Source organism: Lynx rufus, unplaced genomic scaffold (assembly GCF_022079265.1).
Source record: "Lynx rufus isolate CCGP_SWC_20201006 ecotype Redwood Valley unplaced genomic scaffold, mLynRuf1.p SCAF_63, whole genome shotgun sequence".
Lineage (NCBI taxonomy): Eukaryota > Metazoa > Chordata > Mammalia > Carnivora > Felidae > Lynx > Lynx rufus.
The window spans coordinates 52827-61217 of NW_025814882.1; the positions used below are offsets into that span (position 1 = coordinate 52827).

Here is an 8391-nt window from a genome sequence, read left to right on the forward strand (position 1 = left end):
ACCTGAGATTTAAAACTCCATGCAAACTGGGCGCCTGGGTGGCTCAGTTGGTTAAGCGTCCGACTTTGGCTCAAGTCATGATCTCATGGTTTGTGAATTCAAGCAAGTCCTGTGTGGGGCTGTGGTGCTGACAGCTCAGAGCTTGGAGCCTGCTTTGGATTTTGTGTCTCCCTTTCTCACTGGCCCTCTCCTGCTCATGCTCTGTCTTTGTCTCTGTCTCTCTCTCTCTCTCAAAACTAAAATTAAAACATTAAAAATATTTCTAAACTTCCATGCAAACTATAGTAATGCAAAGTTTATCCAATGCTTATGCATGCATGAGTTTGCACATATTATTAGAACAAAGGTACATTACAAGTGGTATGGTATTAAAAATTTGAAAATACATAAAACATGGAAGTTGAAACTCTAAGGCGAATTCAGTAAATTAATCTTTAGAAAACAGCCTAATGTGATTTTTCCAATTAAGAAAGTTGCATTTATTCATAATTTATATTTTTTAAAAAATATACATATACAACCTGATTACTGTAGCGAAATAGTTTGCATTAGTGTTAACAAAGTCAGTTACCATAACTGTTAAAAGGCAGTTTGGTTAATTCAACTTTCTATAATCAGTTGTAAGTACTAAGTCCCAGATCTCTAGTAAGAAAGCACATTTGCATGACAACCCACATACATGCTTCCTTCACTTGTTCTTCATGTATAACCTTGTATGCAAGGATTCAACAGTGTCCAGTCTTCTGCATAGAAGATGCTGATTGGCAAGGTCCTTACTGTGCTACAGTGGCAACAGAGATTTTTTTTAATACAACTATGTATCTCTTCAGGGCTCTTAGCCTGCACATAGAAAGTTCAAGATGATATTACAATTTCAAAGAAATTGCCCCTTATCATTACATTGCTTTTCTTACATTCTTGTACTTCATGATCCTCTTTAAGTGGTATTGTCAGGAAAATTTCCTTCTCCAGTCAAGATTTGAAATAGGCTATTGTGTTTTTATCCAATAGAAAAAAAATCTTCTCTTCCAGTTGTTTCATCACTACTCCTTGCTTAACAAAATATTCAGCTTTGATAACTGCACTATCTAAAGGTGGTTTCAGAGTAAAGCAAAGAAAGCTTCATGACCACTTCAAATTATTTGTCATACTTTCACATTTACTTACTTCTTACTGAGTTGGAGTAACGATGGGTGCATCACTAACATCAGTTTTCTAAGACACTTACTTCTTCCCACATTCACCCTGGCAACTTAGGTTATCAGAATGAAGCCGTGAATCTGACTGCCTTTGAAATTTAATTTTTATAGTTTAGTTTAACACATTTACCCATTCTACTAGATCCTGCTGATTGTTAGCTTGTAAGGAAATATTTCCTCATCCATGTATTTACAACAAAACAGAACTCGGCCTTTGATCTTAGCTTAGTTGCATTGCTAACATTTGAAGTGTACAAAATATTAATGGTTCCAATGCATGATGATCCAGAATATAGGTTGTGTGTATTATCCATACAAAACGATCTTCTCTGGACAGAGGAAGGTGGTGATGGAGTAGGAGGTCACCTTGTCCATGAACACAACTAGATAACTATCAGTTTCTCCTACTAAATACCCAAGAAATAAACCAGAAAACCTACATTAAAAAACTCTACAAATAAAGGAAGAGAAGAGGCCACATAAAAGAAAGTAAGAAGTGTGGAGACCTGATTTAGGGGAGAAATGGATTGTGGGAGCTGCAGAGAGGAGGAAGACTAAGTTATGGAGAAGGGCAAGAGATAAAGAGAGGAGCACATGGGGAAGCACATAAAAGGAATGTTTCTCCAAAGCCATTGGCTTGGAAAATGAGAAGGGCTAAATTTCATGAGTTCTTGCAACCAGCAGGGCATAAAGCCTGGAGTCTTAAAGGTCAGCAGGTTTGGGGAGGATAGAAGCCAGAGGGCATGGTGATGTTCCTGGAAAGAAGGCAGGCAAACAACACAGGGTCAGGCAGCATGGAAACAGCAATCTGAAGAATGCTTGAGAAACATAGTGGGGAGACTGTTTTTCTCATAGAGTGTCCCTGAGAAGCAGCATTCATGGAAATGCTTCTCCAGGAAAAAAGGAGCTAGCTGACACCATTTTCCTATCCTGTCCCTCAACATCAACAGAGAGCCATCTGTGGGAAAGTAGCACAGCATCAATACCCAATGCCTAACTGGCTTAAACTAAGCCTCATCACCCTGCATTCTGGCAGGACTGCCTTTTAAGTCATGCTTGTCTCAGGCTCAACATGGCAAGCCCCTCCCCCAGAAGACCAGCACAAACCACTACCCACACCAAATACCCCAACCAGAGTTCTGCAGGGCTTCAGTTCTGGTGGAGATGGTGCCAAATCTCTCTCACAAGCAGACCAGAGAACACCTATTAAAACTTGCCACATTCAGGCCAGGGACCAAATGCTTCCTGCAGCAGACAAGGAGAGCCTCTGCAGATGATTGGCCTGAAGGACAGACCAACCACAACACAACAGCAGAGTGCACCCAACATACACCAGAGGCATTCCCTGAAGTGGTAAGCCCTAAGCATTACATGACCTCTTCTTCAAAGGCCATTACTTTCAGGAGCTGTAGACAAGACTGGCTTTTCAAACACAGAAAAGAAGACAGAGACTTAGACAAAATGTGAAGATGGAGGAATTTATCCCAAATGAAAGACTAAGATAAGGCCATTGTCAGAGATCTAAGTGAAACAGATATAAGTAACATGCCTGATGGAGAATTTAAAGCAAAAATCATAAGGATATTCACTCAAGAGAAAAATGGAAGACATCAGGGAGTCCCTTACCACAAAGATAAAAGAGTTAAAAAAGAATCAATCAGAGATGAAAAATGCAATAAGTGAGACTGGAAACAGGTCTGACACAATGAACAGCAAGCTGGAAAAAACAGAGGAATGAATTATTGACACAGAAGACAAAACAATGGAAAATAACATAGCAAAACAAAGATAGAAAGAATTATGCACCACAAGACTAGACTTAGGGAATTCAGTGACTCCATCAAACATAATAATATTCATATTATAGAAGTCCCAGAAGAAGAAGAGAAAAGGGGCCAGAAAATTTATTTGAAGAAATAATAGCTGCAAATTTCCCTAATCTGGAGAAGGGCACAGATATATAGATCCAGGAGGCACAGACAACCCCCACGAAAATCAGCAAAAGAAGGCCAACACTAACATATACTGTAATTAAATTTGCAAAACATACTGATAAAGAAAAAACGTTAAAAGCAGGAAGACAAAGGAAGTCCCTAACTTACAAGGGAAGACCCATAAGTCTAGCTGGAAATTTCTCAACAGAAATTTGACAAGCCAGAAGAGAGTGACATGATATAGTCAATGTGGTGAATGGGAAAAATCTACAGCCAAGTACACTCTATCCAACAAGGCTATCATTTAGAAGAGAAGGGGAGATAAAGAGTTTCCCAGACAATCAAAAACTAAGTTCATGACCACTAAACCAGCCATGCAAGAAATATTAAAAGGGACTCTTTGAATAGAAAGGAAATACCAAAAGTGACAAAGACAAAAAAGGATCAGGGAAATCTCCATAAACAATGATAAAACAAGTAATAAAATGGCTCTAAATACATATCTATCAATATTACTTTGAATGTAAATGAACTAAATGCTCCAATCAAAAGACATAGGGTGTCAGAATGGATTAAAAAAAAGACCCATCTATATGCTGCCTACAAGAGACTCATTTTAGACATAAAGACACATGCAGATTGAAAATGAGGGGGTGAAGAAACATTTATCAAGTAAATGCATGTCAAAAGAAAGCCAGAGTAGCAAAATATTTTTCAAAGTAGACTTTAAAACAAAGCTGTAATAAGAGACAAAGAAGAGCACTATATAATCATAAAGGAGACAGCCCAACAAGAAAATATAATAATTATAAATATTTATGTACCCAACATGAGAGCACTCAAATATATTAAAAAATTAATAACAAATATAAAGGATTTAATTGATAATAGTGCAATAATAGTAGAGGACTTTAACACTCCATTTACATCAATGGACAGATCATCTAAACACAACATCAACAAAGAAACAATGGCTTTGAATGACACACTGGACCAAATGGACTTAACAGATATATTTAGAACATTGCATCCTGAAACAACAGAATATACTCTTTTCAAGTTCACATTGCACATTATCCAGAACAGATCACATAGTAGGTCAAAAAAACAGGTCTCAACAAATACAAAAAGATTGACACCACACCATTCACCTTTTTTGATGACAACACTATGAAACTAGAAGTCAACCACAAGAAAAATGTTGGAAAGACCACAAATATATGGAGATTAAACAACATGCTAAAACAATGAAGAAATAAAAAATACATAGAAACAAATGAAAATGAAAACACAGTGGTCCAAAACCTTTGGGATGCAGCAAAAGTGGTCCTAGGAAGGAAGTATATAGCAATACAGGCCTACAAAAAGAAGTAAAATCTGAAATAAACAGCCTAACCTTCCACCTATAGAAGCTAGAAAAAGAACAATAAACAAAGCCTAAAGCCAGTAGAAGGAAGGAAATAATAAGGATAAGAGCAGAAATAAATGATATAGAAAGTAAAAAAACAAAAAAACAAAAAACAAAAAACAAAAAAACAATAGAACAGATCAAGGAAACCAGGGCCTGGTTCTTCGAAAAAACTTAATAACATTGATAAACCTCTGGCCAGACTTATCAAAAAGAAAAGAGAAAGGATCCAAATAAAGAAAATGACAAATGAGAGAGGAGAAATAACAACCAACACCTCAGAAATATAAACATTTATAAGAAAATATGATGAAATACTATATGTCAACAAATTAGACAACCTAGAAGAAATGGATACATTCATAGAAACACATAAACTACCAAAACTTAAATGGGAAGAAATTGAAAACTTGAACACACTGATAACCAGCAAAGAAATTGAATCAGTAATCAGAAAACTCCCAACAAACAAAAGTTTGGGGCCAGATAACTTCACAGGTGAATTCTACCACACCTTTAAAGAACAGTTAATACCTATTTTTCTGAAACTATTCCAAAAAATAGAAATGGAAGAAAAACTTCCACATTCATTCTATGAGGCTAGCATTACCCTGATACCAAAACCAGATAAAGACTCCATTGAAAAACATAAATATAGGTCAATATTCCCAAAGAACAAGGGTACAAACATTCCCAATAAAAACAGGGAGGGGGACAAAACATAGAGATGCTTAAATATGGAGAACACACAGAGGGTTACTGGAGGGGTTGTGGGAGGAGGATGGGGTAAATGGGTAAGAGACATTAAGGAATCTACTCCTGAAATCATCGTTGCACTATATGCTAACTAACTTGGATATAAATTTAAATAAATAAATAAATAAATAAATAAATAAATAAATAACAGAATCCAACAGCACATTAAAAGAATCATTCACCACAGGCAAGTGGGATTTATTCCTGGGTTGCAAGTCTGGTTCAATATTCTCAAATCAATCAATGTGATATACCACATTAGTAAAAGAAAAGATAAGAACTATATGATCCTTTCCCCATTTTCCTCAATGGGGAAAAACAGAGATTTTACTCTATGGTCAGGAACGTGACAAGGACGTCCACTCTCACCACTGTTATTTAATATTGTACTTGAAGTCCTAGCCAGAGCAATCATGCAAAACCAAAGAAAAAAAATGGCATCCAAATTGGCAGAGGAAATCAAACTTTCACTCTTCAAAGATGATATGATACTCTATGTGAAAAATCCAAAGATTCCACCCAAAAACTGCTAGAACTAATACATGAGTTCTGTTAGATCACAGGACACAAGGTCAATGTACATAAATCTATTGCATTCTTATGCACAAATAATGAAGCAGGAGAAAGGGAAATTAAAAAATCAACACCATTTACAATTGCACCAAAAACCGTAAGACACCTAGGAATAAACCTAACCAAAGACGTGAAAGATCTGTATTCTGAAAACTATAAAACACTAATGAAAGAAATTGAAGAGGACACAAAGAAATGGAAACACATTCCATGCTTATGGATTGGAAGAACAAATATTGCTAAAATGCCTATACTATTCAAAGCAATCTACACACTGAATGCAATCCCTATAATAAACAATCCTAAAATTTGTGTGGAACCACAAAAGACCCCAAATAACAAAAGCAACCTTGAAAAAGAAAAGCAATGCTGGAGCCATCGCAATTCCAGACTTCAAGTTATATTACAAAGCTGTAGTGATCCAAACATTATGCTGCTGGCACAAAAACAGATACATTGTTCAATAGAACAGAACAGAAAACCGAGAAATAAACCCACGACTATACAGTCAGTTAATCCTCGACAAAGCAGGAAATAATATCTAAAGGGAACAGGACAATCTCTTCAACAAATGGTGTTGGGAAAACTGGACAGCAACATGCAGAAGAATTAAACTGGACCACTTCCTTACACCATACCCCAAAATAACTCAGAATATATTAAGACTTAAATGTGAGACCTGAAGCCATAAAAATTTTAGAGAACATAGGTAATGACCTCTTTGACATCAGCCATAGCAACTTCTTGCTAGATATATCTCCTGAGGCAAGGGATACAAAAGCAAAAATAAACTATTGGGACTTCACCAAAATAAAAACTTCTGCACAGCAAAGGAAATAATCAAAAAACTAAAAGGCAATCTACAGAATGGCAGAAGATATTTGCAAATGACATATCCAGTAAGGGACTAGTATCTAATATATATAAAGAACTCATAAAACTCAACACCCAAAAAACAAATAATACAATTTAAAAATGGGCAAAATACATGAAAAGACATTTTTCCAAAGACATATAGATGGCCAACAGACACACGAAAAGATGCTGAAAATCACTGATCAGGGAAATACAAATCAAAACTACAATGAGGTATCCCCTCACACCTGTCAGACTTGCTCAACACCAACAGCACAAGAAACTACAGGTGTTGGCGATGATGTAGAGAAGGGAAACCCTCTTGCAGTGTTGGTGGGAATGAAAACTGGTGCCCTCACTGTGGAAATCAGTATGGAGGTTCCTCAGAAAATTAAAAATAGAACTGTCCTGGGGCGCCTGGGTGGCGCAGTCGGTTAAGCGTCCGACTTCAGCCAGGTCACGATCTCACGGTCCGTGAGTTCGAGCCCCGCGTCAGGCTCTGGGCTGATGGCTCGGAGCCTGGAGCCTGTTTCCGATTCTGTGTCTCCCGCTCTCTCTGCCCCTCCCCCGTTCATGCTCTGTCTCTCTCTGTCCCAAAAATAAATAAACGTTGAAAAAAAAAATTTAAAAAAAAAATAGAACTGTCCTAATATCCAGCAATTGTACTAGTAGGTATTTATTCAAAGAATAAAAAAATACTAATTCAAAGGGATTCATGTACCCTGCATGTTCTATGGTAAGTGAAATAAGTTAGAGGAAGACAAATACCATATGATTTCACTCACGTGTGGGATTTAACAAAATGAGCAAAGGGAAAAAAACAGAGAGAGGCAAACCAAGAGACAGACTCTTAATTATAGTGAACAAACTTATGGTTACCAGAAGGGAGGTGGGTGAGGTTAAATAGGTGATGGGTGAGGTTAAATAGGTTAAATAGGTGATGGGGATTAGGGAGTACACTTGTGATGAACACTGGGTACTGGATGAAGTTTTCAATCGCTATATTGGACACATGAATGTATTACACTCTACACTAACTGGAATTTTTTAATGTTTATTTATTTATTTATTTATTTATTTATTTATTTAGAGAACACAGGCAGGGGAGGGGCAGGGAGAAAGAGAGACAGAATTCCAAGCAGGCTCTGCACCATCAGTGCAGAGACTGATGCAGGGCTGGAACTCACAAACCGTGAGATCATGACCTAAGCTGATCAAGAGTCGTATGCTTAACAAACTGCGCCACTAAGGAGCCCCAACTAACTGGAATTTAAGTAAAAACTTAAAAAAAAAATTCTTCTCTGGTATCCATTATGAAGTACCTTTGAAGAAATTTCACTGTTATCATTTTCCTCAATGTCATATAAAATCACAAATGTGATTCTGACTTTTCATTTAGGTATTCATGAGCCTGAATATTACACTGGGTGACCTTGTGCAAGTCACTTTCAACTCTTGCACAGGTCATCTGCACCATTGAAGTATGATGATTCTATGGCACAGGGCAGAATCCACTTCTGACTCAGCGAGCCCAGTGCCCGCTGACTCCTCAGCAGACCCACAGTCACCTCACACCTTGCCTGTCTGCTCTTCATGCCAAACTGCATTGCAGTCCTCCGCCCATCCACAGGCTTCCAGCCACCACAGTTCCCATGCAGTTGTGGCT

The 8391-nt window shown here is 37.4% G+C and overlaps 1 pseudogene; it reads right to left on the bottom strand.

Moving 5' to 3' along the window:
• Positions 1-777: 777 nt before the first annotated feature.
• Positions 778-8120, bottom strand: LOC124500930 (pleckstrin homology domain-containing family A member 1-like; annotated as a pseudogene).
• Between the last annotated feature and the right edge of the window lie 271 nt (positions 8121-8391).